Below are 23,409 nucleotides of genomic sequence, written 5' to 3'. Positions count from 1 at the left end.
CGGCGATACCAAATTTACCTCGTTTTTTTTTGTGTTTTACTACTTTTACACAGTAAAAACACTTTTGTTTTTCGAAATTATTTGTTTTTGTGTCGCCATATTTTAACACCTTAACGACCGCCCACCGTCTTTTGACGGCAGGCGGTGAATGTCCTTAGGCTACAGCGACATCTTTCGGCGTCGCTGTAGAAGAGACTGATGAGCGCTCCTGTGAGCGCATCCTCTAAGCAGGAGCTGTAACTTACAGGTCCTGATCTTAGAGCAGCCTGCTGAATACAGCTGGGGTCTGAAAACATTCGGACCCCAGCTGTTTAACCCTTGGATCGCCGGGGTCTGTAACTCCGCCAAGATCAAAGGGAACTCCCCGCTTTGATCTCATCATCGGAAATCCGGTGACGTGATCAAACACCGGGGAATCCCTCTGCAGTCAGCCCTGGAGACCTAGAAAGGACCCTAGGGCTGTCTGTTCAGTAAGCCTGCTGTTCGGGCACACTATGTGCTGCCCTAACAGCAGCTTATGTCATATTGATGTATGCATCAAGCAAGAGTATGCTAATACATTAGAAGTAAAAAATAAAGTTAGAAATAAGGTTAATGGGATTTTAAAAAAAATATACAAAAAAAGTCATTATTTTGCATAAAATATATTTTATTGCCACTACACTAAATAAAAAACAAAAAACCTATGCATATTAGGTATCTAAACGACCGAAATAACCTGAAGAATTAAGCTAATCGGTTATTTAGCGTGAAACGTGAACGTGATAAAAAACAAATAAGAAAAACGATGCTGAGAATCGCTTTTTCTTATATTTACGCTGTAAAAATATTTATTTTCTACCTACAAACTAGGAAAAAAAAATAATACAATTTCTCCCGCATAAAACAAGGCCTCATCAATGAAAAAATAAAAAAAAGTTATGGCTGCTGAAATACAGAGAGGTAAAAACTGAAAAATTTAGCTGGTCATTAAGGGGTCAAGAGCCATAACTTTTATCTTTTTCTGCTGACCGTTGTACGAGGACTTTTTTTGCGGGACGACTCAGTTTTTATTGGTACCATTTTGGAGAACATCTGACTTTTTGAATTAAATTTTTTTTTAAGGCAGGATGAACAGAAATCAGCAATTGTTTTTTATTTTATTTTTTATGGCGTTCACCATGCGGGTTAAATAATGTAATCGTTTTATAGTTGGGGGTTGTTATGGATGCGGCGATACCAAATATGTGTAACATTTTGACAGTTTTTTCATAATAAAGTATTTTGTAAGGGGAAAAAGTGGGTTTTTCATTTTATTTTAATTTGGGATCATTTGATCGCTTTTATAATACACTTCAATTCTTCTGTATTGCAGTTTATTATGCCTGTCCGTGTAAAACTAACAGGCATCTGGTAGGCCATGCCTCCGGCATGGCCTAACAGGCATTCAGTAAAGGCAGACATGGAGGCCTTTGTTAGGCCCCCAACTGCTATTAAAATAAGCGGCACGCCGCGATCGCATCGCAGGGCGCCGATGGGGTGAGAGAGGGAGCCCCCTCCCTCTAAAACCACTCAGATATGGCGGTCGCGATTGAGCGCCACATCTGAGGGGTTAAACATGACCGGATACGATTGCTATTGGTCTCCGATCATTGCCCTGAAGCCCGATGCGGTTATCAACAGCCCATTTCATGGGCCCATTATATATATATATATATATATATATATTTATTTAGCAATCCCAGGAAAAGCTCTGTTCACACCTAGTGTTAAAAAAGGATGCCTAACCTGCAGCATCCTGTTGCCATTGACTTTCATTTTACAAAAAACAGGATCCGTCTTGATCCTGTTCTTCAACAGGACAGAAGAAAGCAGCCTGCATCATGCTTGTGTCCCGTTACATCCGGTTTTAGGGCACGTTCAATACAAGTGGATGGGGATTTCAAAATCGCATCCAAAATGCAGCTGAAATAATCTGCAATGAAAAAACAGCAAGCTGTGAATGGTCGACTCCGCACCACGAGCTTTCTTGTCCGAAGTAGCAGAGGATTTTGTAGCTAAATACAAAACAAAAATCTACATGTTTCGGACGTGGTATGCAGATTTTGCTGCAGATCCATTTTGGATGTGCTGCGAATTTACAGCAACGTCCGCAGTGGAAATTGTCTGCAGTGTCTGAACGCGCCCTTAAAAGTAAATTTGACCAGAAAATAACAGTCTCTTTCAACAGGATGCAAAAACATGGCGTAAACATTCTCCTGCTCACAACGGTTTTGGAGATCCGTATCATACAGATCTTGAATATAGCGCCCATAGAATGTGCCTCTGTGTCCAACCATATTGCACACAGGGGTTTTTCTTTTTTCACAATTCTTTTGCGAATCAGTGCAAAAAAAATAAAAAATAAATGTTCTAGCACATGCCGTATTACCGATCTGTAATGCAGTCTGCGTGCCGCTTCGTGCTACCTCCATGCAGTGCAGGAATACCTGTTTAGGGTCCATTCAGACATTGCAGTTAGGCCGGATTCACACGAGCGTATGCGTCGTGCAAAAGGCACTTAACAGCTCCGTGTGTCATCAGTGTATGGTGCGTGGCTGTGTGATTTTCGCGCAGCCGCCATCATTATGACACTCTGTTTGTATATTTGTAAACAGAAAAGCACGTGGTGCTTTTCTGTTTTCATTCATAGTTTTGACTACTGTAGCGCGAATCACGCGCGTCCCTAGTAAGTGCGTCCATGTGCCGTGCGTGGTTTTTACGCACCCATTGACTTAAAGGGTGCGTGATGCGTGAAAAACGGGCAAATATAGGACATGACGTGAGTTTTACGCAGCGGACACACGCTGCGTGAAAATAACTGACAGTCTGAACGGCCCCATTGACTAACATAGGTCCGTGCGACGCGCGTGAAAATCACGCGCGTTCCACAGATGTATTATACGTTCGTCTGAATAAGCCTTTAAGGTCCAGTAAAAAACACATCTAAAAATGCATCCGAAAACTACATGCATTTTTAACGCAATTGAATGCAGGTTTTTGTGTGTTGTAAAAACCACAACTGTATCAAATCACGGTAAAAATGCATGCGGTTTTAACCGCACCTCAACCGCAACGTTTGATTGAATCCTTCAAAATCGCTCCTGACAGGAGTGTGAAACCCCAGCATGTAGTAAAAAGAAAATCAATAAAAAATCGTTTATCTGGGAGGTTTTTGAAGAGATTTTCAAGCTTCTCGATGCATTCCTATGGAAGCGATTTATCACAGTGATTTTGTTGTAGTGAGATCAATAGCCGTAGCCAAATGCATTCTAAGGCCTCTTTCACGCGTCAGTATTTTGCATTAGTATTTATGAGCCAAAACCAGGAGTGGGTCCAAAATAAGCAAGGGGTGCACATCTTTTCATTATACATGTTCTCTGTGCAGGTCCCACTCCTGGTTTTGGATTACAAATCCGGACGTGTGAAAGAAGCCTTATGGACAGCGATTAAATCGCTCACTAAGAAGAAAAAATGTCTAGCCCCAGCCTTAGGTCATGTTCACACAGGGCGGATATCCGGCGTAAAAGTACGCAGCGTATCCATCCTGGACGCCACAGGGAATTCCGGCCGAAAAACCACAATGATGGTGCAGTCTTTCGTCCAGAACGTCCGCTGCGGAAAAGAACTAGCCTGTACAACAACAAGAAAAAAAAAAAAAAAAAAAGCTTATACTTACCTTGGCGACATCCTGCAGCCCTGCTTCCTGGGATGACGTTTCATCCCATGTGACCGCTGCAACCTGTGATTGGCTGCAGCAGGCACATGGGATGAAAGGTCATCCCTGGAGGCCGGGCTGGACGCAGAGTGTTCTGGGTAAGTAGAAGTTGTTGTTTTTTTTCTGAGTTGCGTTTTTTGCGGTGGAATCGCAGGCTCTCTGTCGCCGAAATCCCAACATCTGCTATTTGTTGCAGATTTTACCTCTCATTGAATTCAATGGGGAAAACTCGCATCAGAAAACCACGTCGTAGGTCAATTTATGAATGTTTTTCCGGCATATTTTTTACGCAGCGTATGGATTAGATTTGTTCAAATCTCATCCACTCTGCGGATATTGTATTTATGTGCAGATTTTCCTGCAATGAAATACGGTGCAGAAAATCTGCAGTATATAAGTGTGAACCCAGCCTTAGGATGTGCACTGGGATGATAAAGGGCAATGGACATGGGTTCACCTGTGTTCAGTTCAGAAGACTAAGTCCTTATTCACACCAGCCTGTCCAATTTAAAGCTGCAAAAAAAGGACTGTTTTTCTATCCATATGACTGTCTGTGTTGCGTCATTTTGGTTTCTGTCTGTCATCCGTTTTTAATCGCCCACGTTTCTTCTACGCAAGAACTTTCTGGTTTCACTTTTTTTTTCTTTGCATTTCTTTAGCAACGGATACATGAAAAACGGACTGCACACAGATGTTGTCCGCGCGCTGTCCGTTTCTTTAGAGCCACCCATAGACTTAATGGGCGAGTTTGGTCCACAAAAACGGACCAGAATAGGACATGCATTACGTTTCTCGCAATGGACACACGCTCCGTGAAAGAAACACGAACGTGAGAATAGCCCTATTGAGTTTCACGGGTCGGTGTGTGCTGTGCGTTGTTATAATGGACAGCACACTGACGAGAAACACGCAGGTGTGAACAAGGCCTAAGGGTCCATTCAGACGTTGCGGTTCAGTGAAAACCTCATCGAAAGACCGTACCCGAAATTAATATTCAGGTAGAAATATCCTACCATTCACATATTTCCTTCTGGTGTAAAGGTATGGAATAGATCGATAACCAAGGCCGTATTGCACCTAGGTCATCCCAACATGGCAGCTTGTTCTGTCGGTATGAAGCCCCCTCCTCCATAGGAGGGGACGCACTGCCAGGTTCCAAACACTAACCAGCCTGCGTTTAATAGTGGCTTGATATACGGCGCTGCAGATCACAGAATGGCAAGAGCCTTGATGAAAGGACTCAAGGGCTTGAGGCAATGGTGCATTGAAAAACAGCTGAATAAATGAGGGGGAGAGACCGAGAGATTTGCAATTAACCCCTAAGGTGCTTGCATACTGAAAAGAGCAAGTGTTATATTATGTGACGGCGGCAAAGCTGATCTGCTAGTAGAAGATATCAATGGCGGTAAATTAGCGTCACATAATACAGTATATGTTCTATTAACATATGTTAAGCTGATGGAAGGGTTCCCCGCGCAACCCACACTTACACCTACCATTTGAGATGGGGCTATCTAAGATAAACCCAGAAAACCACGCACACGACCGTGTTTTTCTTCAGTGTGCTTTGTGGATAGCACACTGCCCCATTCACTTCTATGGGGCCATGCACACATCAATGTTTTCTGCGGATCCGTTGTTCCGTTCCGCAAATTATAAAAAATAATTTGCTCCCCCCCCCCCCATGCCCGCTATGGGTCACATTCAATAGTATCTGCTAGTATTTACTAGGCAACAGGCCACGTCACTGAACCACGCCGGCCTGCGCAAGGATCCCCTTGGGGTTGTGAAGCAGCTCTGTTCGTTGAGTACAATTTTTTTTTGTTTTATTTGTTGGTGGGCACTGTATGGCACTATCTACAGGGGAGGGCTGTATGGCACTATCTACAGGGGGGGCTGTATGGCACCATCTACAGGGGGAGGTTGTATGGCACCATCTACAGGGGGAGGCTGTATGGCACCATCTACAGGGGGAGGCTGTATGGCACCATCTACAGGGGGAGGCTGTATGGCACCATCTACAGGGGGAGGCTGTATGGCACCATCTACAGGGGGAGGCTGTATGGCACCATCTACAGGCGGAGGCTGTATGGCACCATCTACAGGGGGAGGCTGTATGGCACCATCTACAGGGGGAGCTGCATGACACCATCTACAGGGGGAGCTGCATGACACCATCTACAGGGGGGGGCACTATCTACAAGGGGGGCTGTGTATGGCACCCAGGGGAGGGGGTGGCCCAGTCAGAAGTCTTTCCTAGTTAAGCCCCTGCCTGGAAGCATTGCTTCTATGGAAGAATATCTCCATACTTGCAGAGTCCGATAGATCCTGCACAGCAGGGCAGACGCCATATGGATCTGTACTAAGGGTCAGCATGACAATACCTTTCAACTATTACTGCAATCTACAGCAAAGAGGTGAAAGAACATATATGATCTATGGGTGGATGTTTTAGGGTAAGACCACACGGTGTGTCGTTGATGCGGTTTTGTTGCGGTCAACTGCATGCGTTTTTTGTCTCTGTAATGCTGCAGTTCTGTTGCGTTTTTTTACGCACATAGTTTATGGACATTGTTTTCACTGGTGATGAAGTTTGTTAAGGGATGCCTGTATATCGTTCATTACAATGCATTGCAGAACTGTTATCAAAAACGCAAGCAGTTCAGCAACAACATTGGCCACGCGGTCATTTACCGCATGCAGTCGGATATTATGAAGATGCGTTCAACCCGCACAAAAAAAAACAAACATTGTAATATAATAGCAGTCGGTCCATAACAAAAATGTCACCATTGACTTTTATTGAAAAATGACTTGCTGAGGTTTAAAAACGCAACGTGGCCGCACCGTGTGGCCTTACCCTTATAGATTATTCAGCTAAATTATAAACAGTAGACACCATACATCATGAAATGACAAACGCTGGCTTGCCTGCCATTTTCAGTACATAACATGAAAACATGGCTTGTTCTTCATTAAATACAATATAAGAAATGATTCTTTTTTAGTTAGACCATGTATTTTCATACAGCTGATCCATCGACCTTTTTAAGGAGATCAGGACTCGAGAGGCCATATTGATATTGGATCATCTTTTTTCTTCTCGTACAGAGCTTGCGAATAATAAACTTATCACATATTGTTAGGACATGCCAGGTCTCCAGAACTTCTTTGCTAATTGAGACACCACATTAGTTCGAGGGGGAAATCAAACGCAAGTACAAGTGACAGCAATTGACAGGAAGCTGGGGATTCCCTGCCGTTTAAAAATGACAATCCACTAAGTGCAGGACGGTAACAGCCCAGTATCTTTAAACACATTATGTGCAAAAAAAGCAGTTCACTGGACTTGTCAAGCAAAAGTTATTGTATATTAATAAAAAATAAAAAAAATAACTAACCGTTGCAATGCAAATACTACTAATAATAATATTGTATTTCAAGTCAGGGGACTGGCGGGACCATTAATGAACATCTTCAACCTTGGTTAGCCTGGAATATAAAAGACTGTGCGGACAATAGACATGCAGGACCTGCATTTGGCAGGGTTCACACATTGCTTATTCGTTTCGGAATTTTGGTTGTGGAATTCACACATAGGTCATCATTTGTCAGAAGCTGGAAAACCCCTTTAGGCTATGTTCACAAGAGTTTTCCGACTAATTTTTTTGCCGTGGAAAACTTGTAAAAAACGGCCTGAAAATGCCTCCCATTGATTTCAATGGGAGGCGGAGGCGTCTTTTTCCCGCCAGCGGTAAAACCGCCGGGAGAAAGAAGGGACAAACCCCATCTTCGGGGGTGTTTACACCTCTGACCTCCCATTGACATCAACGGGAGGCAGAGAAAGGGTATTTCACAGCGTTTTATGCCCGCGGCGCTCAATGGCCGCGGGCGAAAAACGGCGTGCAGGGAGAGGAAAATCTGGCTCGAACTTCCAAACGGAATTTTGAGGCAGAATTTCCACCTGCAAAAAACTCTGTGTGAACCCAGCCTTAAAGAGGCTCTGCCACCAGATTCTCAAATCCCTATCTCCTATTGCATGTGATCGGCGCTGCAATGTAGATAACAGGAACGTTTTTTTTGTTTTTTTTGAAAAACGTTCATTTTTGGCCAAGTTATGAGCGATTTTATATATATATGCAAATGAGCTTTGAAATGGACAACTGGACGTGTTTTTATTCGTATGTCCAACTGGGCGTGTTTACTTGTTTTACTAATTGGGCGTTGTGAATAGAAGTGTATGATGCTGACGAATCCGTGACCAATCAGCATCATGCACTCCTCTCCATTCATTTACACAGCAGCATCGTTCTTACTAGAACGATGTGCAGCCACATACACAAGTGTCCTGATAATGAATACACATGACCTCCAGCCTGGACGTCATGTGTATTCAGAATCCTGACACTTCTGAATCCTGTGAGATTTCCAGCAAGGGAAACGAAATCTGGTTTACCTCGTAATCTCGCGAGATTACGCGCGGCTTGCTGAAATCTCACAGAAAGGATTCAGAAGTGTCAGGATTCTGAATACACATGACGTCCAGGCTTCGTTCACATCTACATTGCAGGCTTCGGTAGGGGCCTCCGTCACACATTCGGTCAATAATGCTGAACTGAATAGCGCAGCATGCTGCGCTATTTTGTTCGGTAAATGCTGGACGCCATGGCAGAAACCCAACGGCACCCATTCAACTGGTTTTGTCGGGCGCCGTTGGGGTCCGTCATTCAATGGATACGGTGCTTTTGGTATTTTCATTGATCTGCTCATATAATGGAGCAGACCAACCAAAATACTGAACGCAGATGTGAACGAGGCCTAACAAAGAAACGCCTGTGGAAATGGAAATTTGCTGGGCTACCTGTAACAGAATACCCCTGCTGCTAAGGGGAGCAATTCCTGTAATACCATCATAAATTGTGGTGTTTCTAGTTAAGCTCCCTAAAACATTCCCTCTTGTTCACTATTGGTAAACCTATACCCTTTGCCTAAGGTAGCCAAATTTATTGATTGCACTTAGCCCCTCCCACCGATGCTATTTTATTAATTAAATACTTTTTTAGCCCTGCCTTCCAAAAGCCAAAACATTTTTATTTTTCTGTCAAAATAGCCGTATTAGGGCGTTCATATTTTTTTTTTGCATTGTCATTTATAACGGCACTATTTATTGTACCATAGAACTTGCAGAAAAACGGACCATAAAAATTCTTTGGGAGGTGGAACAGAAAAAAACAAATAAACCATGATCCTTCCATTATTTTTTGGGTTTCGTTTTTACAGAGTTCACTGCACGGTAAAAAGGACATGTTAACTGCGCGTCAATACGATAACAGCAAAACCAAATTGATATTTTTTTTATGATTTATTACTTTTGCAAAGAAAAAAATGAATTATGCAAATGGCGAAACAAAACAGAGTTATTTTTTCATTGATAGAAGTTGGTGTGAGGGCTTCGTGTTTTGTAGTTTTTCTTGGTACCATCTTGGGGTACATGACTTTTTGATCACTTCTTATTCAATTGTTTTGGCGATCCAAAGGGACCAAAAAACTGGAATTTCAGTGGTTTTTTTACGCTGCTCACCCTGCGGGTTAAATATCCTTATATTAGAATAGTTCGGATTTATACGGACGTGGGGATACAAATTATGTTTATTTTTTATATTACTTTAGCGGAAAATAAGAAAAATTGTTTTTTACTATGTGGTGTTTTGTTTTTGTCTTGTCAATACATTTTATTGCTGGTACAATGCACTGTAATAAGAATTAAAAAGGACTCGGACACCTCTAAAAACCCTTCTAAACGACAGCGATTAGTAAATAGCTTAAAGGACGTTGATTCCAAATAATTTTTCATCTTTCTTTTCACTTGCATTCCCCGCGTTGTAAGCCCGCAAAAGGGCCGTGCGCTGCATGCTGATGTCCTATTGTCGGACTTAGGAGTACTCTATCCGTTAGCATGCAGTGTACAGCCAGTTTGTTGGCCAACAGGTGAGTAGAAAGATTCCGAATCAGCGTATTTTAAGCTATTTACTGATTACTGTAGTTTAGGGGGTTTTCGGAGGTGACACAGTCTCTTTAAGTCCTACCTTTGGAAGAGCTTAAAGCAACCCTCCAGTCAAAAAGAAAAAAAATGAACTACAAAATTATAGTTAACATAACTGGTGGCCTTCTCCTACTTGTTTCGGGCTCCGTTTCCGCGTTGCGCTGGTCCATCCGAGGTCAGTGGAAAGGGGGTGGCATATCTAAGATTTGCAGACAACGCAAGTCTGAGAAAGCGGCGACTATCTTGGATACCAGAAAACGGGGACCAGAACACAGGAAAGCCCAGAACAAGCAGGAGGAGGCCACCAGGTAAGTGAACTATAATTTCATCGTTTATAGTTAATTTTTTGCTTTTGTCTAGAGAGTAGCACAAAGATAACATTTGGCACCCAGACTTCAAGCTAATTCAACCATCGTCACCCAGTGATCCAGTCGTGGAAGGGACAATGAAGTGACAGAGGGAGCCCCCATCTTTCTAATGGCTTAGGCCTCATGCACACTTCCATCACCGTTTTCACGGCCGTTTTTCACGGATCCGTGTGTCCGTGATTGGAACCGTGCGCTTCCCGTGTGTACTCCATGTACACTTCCGCGTTTCAGTTTCCGAGAGGAAACTGAAACCCGTTCACACGATGTACACGATATTGTGAGCGCCGCACATGCTATTCCCTGTCCAGCGGTACTCACTGTCCAGGGTGCTGAAAGAGTTACTGCCGATCAGTACAGCCCTTTAACTCTTTCAGGACCCTGGACAGAGACTACCGTTGGACAGGGAATACCATGTGCGGCGCTCACAATATAGATTAATGGTTCATTAAAAAAAAAATTACCCAGAACTCCCTGCTTGCCTGCTTCTTCCTCAAGTCCGGCCTCCTGAGATGACGTTTCAGACCATGTGACCGCTGCAGCCAATGACAGGCTGCAGCGGTCACATGGACTGCCGCATCATCCAGGGAGGTCGGACTGGATGTCAGAAGAGGGACGCGTCACCAAGACAACGGCCGGAACGTATGAACTTATTTTTCTTAATATCGCTGCGTTCCAGCACTAATCAGCAGCCTCTTCTCTCTATCAGTGCTGACAGAGAGAAGGGTCTGCCGATTAGTGCAGTATCTGATTGTATGTGTACCTCTGCCCGCCCGGCCATTGCTAGGCAACGGCTCCGTCACACACGGACACCTTCCATGTGCCTTCAGTTTTTTTGATGGCCCCATTGACTTGCATGGGCCTCACGGTCACGGAATCTCGGACCAAAGTAGGACATGCTCTACTTTTGTCGGAACGGAGCAACGGGACCGTCAAATAAGCTGAAGTGTGCATGGCCCCATTGAAATAAATGGGTCAGGGTGCTAGCCGTCTGAAAAACGGCTAGCACCCTGAAGAAAAAGACTGAAGTGGGCATGGGGCCTTAGATGCTGCAGTCACTTGACTGGAGCATTTAAGGACTTACTCAGCCAGGATCGGAGTTATATCCCGCGGTGTACAGAGTGGGCTCATTGTGTGAGCTCACTCCATACCCCCCTACCTCACCAACTATAACGTAAATATATGTCAAATGTCGGCAAGGGGTTAAATTTGATGCCATTTTTCATTAAAGGGAAACTCCGGGCAAAACGAAACTTTGACATGTGTACCATTATGGTATTCCATGTGTCAGTCTGTCACGTGTTATTTTTCTTGCTGCTTCTATCTCTATATATCAGACTGGGGCGGTTACTTAGCAGCAGTGTGACCCAGGCCCAGTGACACGCTTTCTCTACTTGAGTCTATGGAGATCTATGTGTCACCCATCACAGGCTTCAGCAGTTCCTGTACCCCACTAGTTTGCACAGGGGGGGGGGGGGACAGAAACTTCTATCATCAGCCACCACTGATACTTAGGCAGATTCCTGTCACACAAGTATAATGTAGAAGAATATAGTGCAGCCTCCCCGTCTGTATACTTCTGGTTTCTCAGCTTATTTAGGAGAATATAGAGAGAATGATAATCAGTGTACCCCAGCAAGCAATGGTATGGTCTTTAGCTGGCCATGTGATGCTGTGCTGAAGCATCATGGGATTGATAGCAAAGCAGAGAGGAAGAGAAAGCTGGGGAAATCTAAGTATCAAGATGGAGGTTTTTTTTTAATGCACACACAAGGCAGCAAAAAACAAGTACAGTATAAATAAAAGAAGTGTAGAGTGTGGTATACAGTCAGGTGGGGAATACAGACATGGAAAGATGTGTTTCCACTGGAGGTCTTCTTTAATAGATATAGGTAAGATGTTGGAAAAAGCATTTTGAGGGAAGTAATGTATTCCACATTTGAACCTATATTCCAAAGGACAGTAAATCTAGTGATGGTCGGTGTTCCTGCTAGCAGTACAGGGTACAGGTGTAATCACACACTTACATAAAATATTAAACAGGTTTCAAATGCGGCTCATTGCACTAGAAAAAAAAATAATCCCCAGAAAGTACAGCAAACAAGGGTCACAAAACGGTATTAAACAAACAAAAACAAAAAACACAAATGTCTCGCAAAACTCTTATTACCAGTGCCAGTCCTGAAGAGTCCTACAAAGCACTACTTTATAGTCTTTATTTATTGCATGCTACCTACCATTTCAAGGTGTTCTACACATTAGGTTTTATTTGAATCTACATTAAAGGGCCTGTCTCATTAAGACCACCCCTGTCCATATGCCTTAATGTCCGGTATGTAAAGCTACATTTCCTTTAAAAGCGGCCACTTTAGGGGAAATGTGTGGGTGGCCGCTCAATAGCCGGAGGGTAAAGAAGCCAGACTCCTCTTTAAAATGGGATTGTCATTATGAGACAACCCCTATAAGGGGCAATCCTAATTTTTATAGGCAATGCATCTAAATAAAGTAGAAAAAATGTCTGAGGAAGTCTCATGTAGAAAAAGCGCCTTATATCCTAAGAGGAGATAAGGTTTCACTGAGATGAACGCAACACTTACTTCCGTTCAGCAGCAAGGAGCTTCATTCATATGCTTCTGTAAATTACTCCTTAGCGGAGCTATATTTACTACTAAAGCAAAATGGCAGAGATAATGCACATTTCTGACAAGTCGGCAGCGACTACGGCGATACATTAACAGCTATTTTTAACCTGTCACCTTTCTCGCTTCCTCACGTAAGACAGAAATGACACCTGGAAAAGGTGCTAATGAGACTATAAGGCAATTCCAAAAATGCAACAGATTTCACTCAAGCGTCTTCATTGATCAGACGTCTCAAAATTGGAGTCGCGTGGTCATACGGCCTTCTGAGGGGGATCTATGAAATTATCGGTTTTATCAAATGAGCAAACATTTTAGGAGCACATTAAGGGAGAGTTCACAAGGGGTTTTTTTGGCGCGGATTTTGACACAGAAACAGTGTCCCCAAATTGCCCCTTCCCCCATTGACTTTAATACGAGACAGAGGAGTTTTTTTCTGGGCCGTCCCACTGAAATCGGGCAGAAAAAACCTGCAGCGCTCATTTTGAGCGTTTTTTATGCATTAGATGCAACAGCTGTGGGCAAAAAGAAAAAAAAAAAAAAAAAAAAAAGTGTCAAATAACGTTGGCATTTCAAAATCTAAATTTTTTTTTCTGCCTGTCAAAAAATTCTATGTGAACAAGGTCTAAATTTAGATTAAAAAAAAAAAAAAAGTGATCGTACTGGCCCACAGAATATGCAATATTTACTGCACGATGAATGTTTACAGCACATTAAATTGTGCCATTAAAAAAAATACAACTAGTCCAACAACGAAAAAAAACCTTGTCAGCTGTGTCGACAGACAAATAACAAAAAAGTTATGGCTCTTCTAATGCCAAAATGAAACTGGCCGTCAAGGGGTTAACCGTTTTGTTTTCTCAGTGGGCAAAGAGAAGTTATTGGGTAGGTGGAGTTGCCAGCATGGGCACCGGCCTTCCTCCTGCATTTCGTATTTGGCAGAAGGGCTTCTGGAGGACAGAGACATGCAATTTTACTTGTCCACCCTTCGGTACAAGGATAAAGCAGCGCTGCAGAAACTACTGTACAAACGTGCCCTTTCCCGGTCAATAAATCTTAACCTATGAGTCAGGGTTCGGAGTGGCACCTATTGTGGCTCCCTGCAACTAGCAGGCGGTTTCTGTAACGCCACTAGAGTTATTACGGAGTGGCAGAAAGCATGTTCGACCAGTGCCCCATACTGTTATTTTATAGGAAGGGGAAGTATTTACTAAAGAAAAATATGTCCGGGTACACTTTAAGTTCGGGGAAAATGCCCTTCAATTCAAGCAATACAATTTTAAGCTGGACAGAATGAAGGAAAAGATGCTGGCTCACATCTTTTTTTTTTTTTTTTTTATCAGAACATTTAGTGGAATGTTTTTCACAATATTAAAATGTTTGCACAGTAAATTGCAATTACATGTTAACTTCATGTGAAAACAAGTGAAATGCGAACATTAAAACAAATCAAATGCCCCCTAGTGGCAAGGTTATTGATAAAAACCAGTGATAGACCGCCATTGATATGCTTTAAGAGTTAAAAAGTTATCTTTTGTGTGCATGTGTCCATCTGGTGCACAATAACTGCAGATGTCAAAGACGGATGTGCCCTAAGTCATCTCGTTTTACTGTCAAAAATAATCAGTAATCTAAAAAGCTCTTTGCAGGAGACAAATCTATTGCTGCAGAAAACCACGTAACTACTGCACATCACAGTATAAAGGAGGGTCATACAACTTCCTACTGTGCGGACACAGAAATATAATGCTCGGCTTATACTAGTCAACATGAAAGAACCTTGGAAATGAAAAGATAATTTCCAATAACCAAAGAAACCGTTAGGCCTTGTTCACACGGAGTATTTTGACAAGCTTTTTGAAGCGGAAACCGCTCCGCAAAACTCGTCAAAAACCGACAGAAAATGCCTCCCATTGATTTCAATGGGAGACGGGGGCGGTTTTCTCCCGCGAGCAGTAATACCGCCTCGCGGGAGAAAGAAGGGACATGCCCTATCTTCGCGCGTTTACGCCTCTGACCGCCCATTGACATCAAAATGAGGCAGAGAGCGCGTATTTCGCTGAGTTTTTTGCCCGTAGCACTCAATGGCCGCGGGCGAAAAACGCAGCGAAAATCGCGGCAAACGACGTGCAGGTAGGACAAAATCTGCCTCAAAATCCGAAACTGGATTTTGAGGCAGAATTTTCCTCCTGCAAAAAACTCAGTGTGAACGAGGCCTTACTATTACCCATGAGCTTCTTTTTGTTTTCTTACTGAACTGGGGTTATGTAAATCCATTTCTTATCCATTTGCAATAACTACACATATATGAGGCTCTGTTCACACCACGTGTATGCGAGCAAAATTTCCAGATGTATATGCCGCTCAGATGCAACCGAATGCTAGATCAGATAATCTTAGGCTATGTTCACACAGAGTATTTTGCAGGAGGAATATCTGCCTCAAAATTCCATTTGGACGTTTGAGAAAGATTTTTCTCTCCCTGCACGCCGATTTTCGCAGAGTTTTTCGCCCGCGGCCATTGAGCGCCGCGGGCATAAAACACCGCGAAATACACTTTCTCTGCCTCCCATTGAAGTCAATGGGAGGTCAGAGGCAGAAACGCCCGAAGATGGGGCATGTCGCTCCTTTTTCCCGCGAGGCAGTTTTACTGCTCGCGGGAAAAAGACGCCGACGCCTCCCATTGAAATCAATGGGAGGCATTTTCGGGCTGTTTTTGCCGAGTTTTGCGACGCGGTTTCCGCGTCAAAAAACTCGGCAAAATACTCCGTGTGAACCCAGCCTTAAAGGGGTTTTCCAGCCAGTAAAAATTGTTGGCCTATCCTCAGGATACACCATCAATAGCTGATGGATCGGGGTCCGACTCCCGGGGCCCCCGCCGACCAGTTGTTTTCAAGTACAAGTACTGCAGTCCCCTCAAAACAGCTGATAGTCGGGGATCCCGGGAGTCGGACCCCGACCGATCAGCTATTGATGGCCTATCCTGAGGATAGACCAGTAATTTTTATTGGCTGGAAAACCCATTTAAGTTTTTCTACAAAGTGTGCCCATTATTTATACCTAGATAATATCTTGTCAAATCCACACCAAGACATTAACCATCAATATGTTTCTAATATATGCAAAATAACCACCATACAGCTAGACCAAGGGCATATGAATTTAGAACAATTGGGAAACATGGATTCCAATTAATACTGCATGGTAATGCACTGTGCATATTTGAGTTTGTGCGCTCTCTCCCTGCTTTTTTTCCCCCCGACTGACTATGATAAGGAGGGGGGACACAAAAAACAACAGATACAGTGAGAGTGCAGTGAAATGGTATGTTTTGTTTTTTTTTAAGCTTGAATTTTTCATTATGAAACATGTACAGAGATAGTTTACTGCATATCCAAATGACCAGACTTAATCGGGTTGTCCACTACTGAACAACTGATGACCTATCCACCAGATAGGTCATCAGTAGATCATCGGTGCAGGTCTGGCACCCAGACCCTGCACCGTTAAGCCGCCCCAGCTGCCTCCGGGCACCAGATCTTATGGTCCATTATGCGATGTACGGAGCAGGAAGCAGTTGGCTCCTTACATCGCATAGCGGCAGTGCTGCCGAACTGCAGCTCTGCACCTATTCACTTGAACATGAGCAGAACTGCAGCTGAGCCGCTATTCAGTGGCCAGAGCCAACTGCTTTCAGCATGTACGTCCGGCGCTCAGAAGCAGCTGGAGCGTCTTAACGGTGCAGGATACGGGTGTTGGACCCCCACGATCATGTACTGATGACCTATCCGGTGGTAGTCGACAACCCCTTTAAATGGACACTAACTTTTCAAACAACTATGTTAATATCTATAAGTATACCGGATATATATATCAACTTTGTAAATTACTATTAAAATATAGTTGTTTTATCTATGCAAATTCAGTGTTAAGTTACTGCCACTAGGTGTCTCCCTTCCTAAAATCTGCGGTCCACCCACTGTTAAGCATCGTCCGCCCCTGGCCACAGAGCAGAATTGATGGGCTGCAGAAGGTGGGAAAGTGTCTCTTCATTGAATGTCTATTCAAGTCTTTGGAGAGGGGAGGGGGAACAAAGGGAGGAAGCATGGGCAGTGTAAGAAAAACACAGACTGCTGGTAAGATTCTGTGTCACTCCAGTGCTGGATTCTCAGCTAAACTGGTCTGCTACTGCAGCTTATATAGAATTTGTCACAGATAGAGATAGGAGAGCAGAATCCCTCACACATCTTCTCAGTGTGCTGTGTATAGAAGACATGATAGCTGTTGAGGTCCACCCACTAGCTCAGAGACTGCTGAGAATTAGGGCTAGAGGCTGCAGAGGGGAAAACTGCTAAAATATGCAGCATACAAGTCATATAATGGCCATAAATAGTGTTGCTCCTCATTTACACACATAGGACAGCTTATTCTAAAAAGTCACCTGAAAAGTTAGGTACACTTTAAAAGTATGCACATGCCATTAACAAGTGTGCATACCAAGGGAAATTATAATTGAACTTTTTGGAAATATGCCAATAGTTTAAACGGGAACAAGCCAGAATTTTCCCAGTAGGGGTTAAAAGAATCCAATTCACTGACTGGTACACAAGAAAGGCCGCCAGGCACGGTCTCACAATGTTGCCCCAGAAACATCACTGTTGAAAAACAAAGAACAAGAGACAGATGCAGAGTGATGCTACGGGTAGATAACATGCAGAGTGAATGGCAACTGCATTGTATTTTGAGGAAAGCATGAAGGCTGACCTCTTGTGAAATCGATTGGTCTCCGAAACCATTTAATAGAACCCCCAATCCCCACTTAGGCATGACAAAGCAGTTTAGGTAAAGGGCCCATTCAAATGGTGCGTTTGAGGTGGGTTTTTCTATGTGGGTGCGGGGGAAAAAATATGCAACCGCATCGAAAAACGCACCAAATTGCATAAAAAAAAAAAAAAACAAGCGTTTTATACCGCACCTCATCCACAACGCCTGAATGGACTCTAAAGGAAAAAGGGGACTAAATGGGTTTCTCATGATGGCTCTAACAGAGACAGTAAACATCATGATCTTCTTCTGCCCATCTACAAAGAGATCCTCAACTGAGGGCTTAGGAGTAATTGGAGGTAAGAGCACGGTCAAGTTTCAGGCCTGCACCAGCCAGCAATGACATAAACCAAGCTGTCTGCAATGGCAGCTCTGTGCTAAACAAGCATTGGCGGCAGCTGTATCTGTTTAGTGCTAGAGTGAAAATGTAGGAAACAGCTGCATGTCTTAAAGTGAACATGACACCAGGGTCTGCAATCAAATATTATTTACCGGTATATCCTGCATGATGCCATGAAAATAAATACATAATAATATGATGTGTGCTTTGAATCCTGTTTAAAGTCTAAGTCAACTCACCAACTGAAAATTCAGGGGGTGACTTCAGTTAACCACAGTATACTATTCCCCATCACCCCACACATCGAGTTGATTTACAGAGTAGAGGCACAGCCGCGCAGTGGCCGAACACCAAGCCAAAGTGTTTTTACCGCAAATGTCAGTCCGTTTTTTTGCGGGTTCAACTGCTATACCTGCAAAATCCATGCAGACCTCAACAATCACATAAAAAACGCAGTGTTTGGCTGCATTGTGGAGGCACCTCGGCCGCTACGCGAGTCTTAGGCTGGGTTCACACGACCTATTTTCAGGCATAAACGAGGCGTATTATGCTTCGATTTACGCCTGAAAATAGGACTACAATACGTCGGCAAACATCTGCCCATTCATTTGAATGGGTTTGCCGACGTACTGTGCAGGCAACCTGTCATTTACGCGTCGTCGTTTGACAGCTGTCAAATGACGACGCGTAAAAATACAGCCTCGTCAAAAGAAGTGCAGGACACATACATTATATGCAGGACACTTATATACATTATATGCAGGACACTTATATACATTATATGCAGGACACTTCTTTCAGACGTAATTTGAGCCGTACTTCATTGAACTCAATGAAGCACAGCTCAAAATTTACGGCTGTCAGAGAAGCCTCGCAAAATGCGAGGAGGAGCAATTACGGCTGAAACGAGGCAGCTGTTTTCTCCTGAAAACAGTCTGTCATTTCAGCCGTAAAAGCCTGCTACCGTGTGCACATACCCTTACTCTAAAAAATACACCCCTTTATGTGAAGCTCCGGTTATAAAGGGAGTATCCGTACAAAACCTGTCCATATGCCCATTGAACTGCTCAGGACCCCTCACTCTATGAAAAAGAGCAGAAAGCTCTTTTCCCTTCCCTTGGTTGAACTTGATGGACATGTGTCTTTTTTCAGCCGTACTAACTATGTAACTATGTAACTAATATGTAACATGGATGGCCAGTCATCTTAACAGCCCCTATATCAGGGGTCTCAAACTCGGCCGGGTAAATGCACATAGAAAAAGTGTGAATTTGACGTGCCGCATTACTCTCAAATTTGATACAATACAAAAAAGTATTGTCAATCAATTAGTTATTTGAACTACTATAAACAATACTACATTACTATAATACTACATTACATTACTATAACAATAGCGCTAAAAAACGTAACTTAAATTTGCGAGTTTACACCACTTGCTTATTTTAAAAATCCAGTTTTCCCGTTTAAGTGTTGCAGTTTGGCTGCTCAGTTGTCAGCGTTCGGCAGACACAAGAATGGAAAGATTGGGCAGCCCCTTTTTGGATACTGCCATGCACGCAATTGTAGATAATGCCACAGTGCCCTCTGTAGATAATGCCACCCCCCTAGAAAATGCCACAGTGCCCTCTGTAGATAATGCCACACACACACTCTGCTGGAGGAGCCCCTGACATCACTGTTCATAGACCGTGACGTCAGGAGATCCTTCTGGACTGGAATGTGACGTCAGGGGCATCCGCAGAGTCGAAGTCCCAGAGCAGAGCACTAGTATAGGATCTGCTCCGCAACTCTGGGGAAGCCCCTGCCATCACTGTCCATATATGGACAGTGATGTCAGGGGCAAGCCCAGAGCCGGAGTCCCGGGCAGAGCGCTACTACCGCTCTGCCTGGGACCCCAGCTCTGCCCCTGACATCACATGTCAGGGGCAAGGCCAGAGACGGAGCCCTGGGCAGAGCGATACTAACACTCTGCTGGGACTCCATCTCTGCTCCTGACATCACTGTCCATATATAGACAGTGATGTCAGGGGCTTCCCAAGATGGAGTCCTGGAGCAGAACCGCTTCTAAGAATCTGCCTGGGACTCCAGCTCTGCTCCTAACATCACTGTCCATATATGGATAGTGATGTCAGGGGTTTCCTTTAGAGCTGGAGTACAGGAGCAGAGCGCTAGTATAAGCTCTGCTCTGGGACGTCATGAAGGAGCACCGACGCACTCCTCCTTCGGCCTGCTCTCTCCTCTCCCGAGGGAGCTACGGTGCCCCGCAGGCTGCAGATGACAGCCTCAGGGGCCGCATGCAGCCCATGTGTTTGAGACCTCTATATAATACTACATTTCCCCTGCAGGGGAAATGTGTGAATGGCCGTGGCCTACCCCAGCAAAATCAGATGTTCTCGGGAGCGTGGTCTTATGGGGGCAGCTTCGGGTATGAAAACGGTTGTCCATGATGAGAAAAACCCTTCTTTGGACATGTCAGAACCATTCAGCTCTGAGTTTGGACGACTCGTGAAGGGTTCATGCTTCTGCACAACCCTGCTACTCACATGGCCTCAATGACAGGTCAGAACATGGTTAAAATCAGACTTGACCATACAGAACAGGAGAAGGAAATCACCGTTGACCTTCATGCCCCCAGTGTAAGAATCCTGCCAAACAAATGGCCATATCTCCTGGACCCTGTGTGGAGCAAGGCTTTTAGCGTCACTGTTAGAGGATATTTATATACAGCCACTTTCCTTTACACACCAAATTTTCTATTGCAAAAAAAAAAATAAAATGCAAATTTATAACCACAATGCTGGAATTATTACGTAGTGAATTGTGCAAATTTGACTTACTAAAGACTTCTGTTTGGAATCCCGACTAGAACTTCCTTTGATTCCTTACAAGTCACTGAATTCTGTTTTGCAATGTAATCCAACGTTCTTATTGGCTGAGCATATCCGAGAAGGACGGTTTGATTTTCTTCATTAATTAAAGACTGTTCAGAGAAAATACAAAGAAATTAATAAAGCTTCAAACAGACTGTTTATTTTCATACAACATGTAACAGAACAGATTAATCATTGTTAAAACTTAATTTCTTATATCAATGAAGGCATGAACACATTAAAAAAAAAGAAAAAAAGACACATTGCAATTATTCCTAATCGCTCTTAACCCCTTACCAGTTTTGGCCACTTTTGACCTTCCTGACAGAGCCAAAATTTTTCAAATCTCACATGTTTCACTTTATGTGGTAATAACTCCGGAATGCTTTTACCTATCCAAGCGATTCTGAGATTGTTTTCTCATGACACATTGGACTTTATGTTACTGGTAAAATTTGCTCGGTACATTTAGTATTGGATTGTGGAAAAACAACAAAATTTAGTGAAAAATTGCAAAAATTTGCATTTTTCTAAATTTAAATGTATCTGCTTGTAAGAGAGGCAGTTATGCCACCCAAAATTGTTTCTAATTCACATCCCCCATATGGCTTTTGGAGCACAGATTTTGCTGTATTGGTTTCTAGACACCATGTCGCGTTTGCAAAGCCCCTAAGTACCAGTACAGTGGAAACTACCCAAAAGTGACTCCATTTGGGATACTACACCCCTTGAGAAATTATTCTAGGGGTGTAGTGAGCATTTTGACCCCACAGGTGTTTCATACATTTTATTAGAATTGGGCAATGAAAAAAAACAACAATCCTTTTTCTTCAACAAGACGTAGCTTTAGCTCAAAATTTTTCATTTTCTCAAATAATAAAAGGAGAAAAGCAACATTAGTAAAGCAATTTCTCCTGAGTACGGCAATACCCCATATGTGGTGATAAACTGCTGCTTGGGCATATGGCAGGGCTCAAAAGGGAAGGAGTGTCATTTCGCTTTTGGAATGCACATTTTGCTGGATTGGTTTCTGGGCGCTATGTCGCATTTGCAAAGCCCCTGTGTGACCAAAACATTGGAAACCCCCCAGAAGTGACCCCATTTTGGAAACTACACCCCTCAAGGTATTCATCTAGGTGTGTAGTGAGCCTGTTCACCCCGCAGGTGTTTTGCAGAAATTAGTGTGCACTCGATATTGCAGAGTGAAAATGGGATTTTTCCATAGATATGCCAATATGTGGTGCCCAGCTTGTGCCACCATAACAAGACAGCTCTCTAATTATTATGATGTGCTTCCCGGTTTTAGAAACACCCTACATGTGGCCCTAATCTGTTGCCTGTACATTCGACAGGGCTCAGGAGTGAAAGAGTACGCTGCAAAATGGAGGCCGGATTTGGCGACTTACAAAGTATTGGTTCACAATTGCAGGGCTCCGATGTGAAATAATAAAAGAAACCCCTGAGAAGTGAACCCCATTTTGGAAACCACACTCCTCAAGGCATTTATTAAGGAGTGTAGTGAGCATTTTCACCCCACAGAACTTTTCCATGAAGGATTGCGCTGCGGATGGTGCAAAGTAAAACCTTAACATTTTCCCCGAATATGCCATTCCAGTGGCAAATAGGTCATGCCCAGCTTATGCCAATGGAGACACACACCCTAAAAATTGTTAAAAGGGTTCTCCAGGATAATGGCGATGCCATATATGTGGAAGTAAACTGCTGTTTGGGCACACTGTAGGGCTCAGGAGGAAGGGAGCGCCATTTGGCTTTTGAAGCGTGGATTTTGCTTGGTAGTAGTTTTGTTTGGAGTTTTACTGGTATTTCAGTTTACAACGTGGGGGCACAAGTAAGCTGGGCAGAGTACATCAGCGGCATAGTCAGGTGGTATAATAATGGGGTAAAATAATCCAAAAATGTGTGTTACGCTGTGAAGCAATCCTTTCTGCACAGGTCGGTCTCGCACTGATAAATGGTGTCCTTTCTTATTCCCCTTTTGGTACACACTCCCCAGCAAAATTCCCCAAACTGCAAAGGTGCGAAGTGTTGTCCTGGTATAATACGGGCACCCTCGCTTTCAGCAGATATGTTTGGGCCCTCCCATTCCTAGTTCCCTAATTTTAGGGCCTCGATAAATCGCCCCTTTAAACAGAAGAAATGTTCCTCTCAGGCTGCACAACTGCATATTTTTATTTCCTGAATTATGGAAGCCTTAACAAATTTAATTTTTTTCATAGACCTATTGGTATGAGGGCTGTTTTTTCGCGGGACGAGCTGTAGAAATTATTGTTACCATTTTGTGGTAAATGCGACCATTTGATCACTTTATATCCTATTTTTTGGGAGACAAGTGACCAAAAAACAGCAATTCTGGCATAGTTTTATAGGTTTTTTTTATACAGCGCTCACCATGCGTTATAAATTACATGTTACCTTCACTCCGCTTCTGAGCCGTGCCATCCATTTGTCGTAAATATACAACATTTTGCGGGAAGCACTGGCTTTCCATGACGTCTACTTACGACAAATGTCAGGAGGGGGTTAAAGACTCAGGAAAATATTATTATTTTTTGCGATTACCAACATATC

General features: G+C 43.4%; 1 protein-coding gene across 3 annotated transcripts in view; it reads right to left on the bottom strand.

Moving 5' to 3' along the window:
- Window positions 1-23,409, bottom strand: part of ZMIZ1 (zinc finger MIZ-type containing 1) — a 318,498-nt gene that overhangs the window by 218,121 nt on the left and 76,968 nt on the right. For all 3 annotated transcript variants that reach the window (XM_075841809.1, XM_075841811.1, XM_075841810.1), the window contains one exon: window positions 20,788-20,930. The gene's annotated coding sequence lies outside the window, so the exon portion shown is untranslated. The remainder of the gene's footprint in view (window positions 1-20,787; window positions 20,931-23,409) is intronic.

This window comes from Rhinoderma darwinii, chromosome 11 (genome assembly GCF_050947455.1).
Source record: "Rhinoderma darwinii isolate aRhiDar2 chromosome 11, aRhiDar2.hap1, whole genome shotgun sequence".
Lineage (NCBI taxonomy): Eukaryota > Metazoa > Chordata > Amphibia > Anura > Rhinodermatidae > Rhinoderma > Rhinoderma darwinii.
This window is presented reverse-complemented; position numbering and strand designations above follow the sequence as displayed.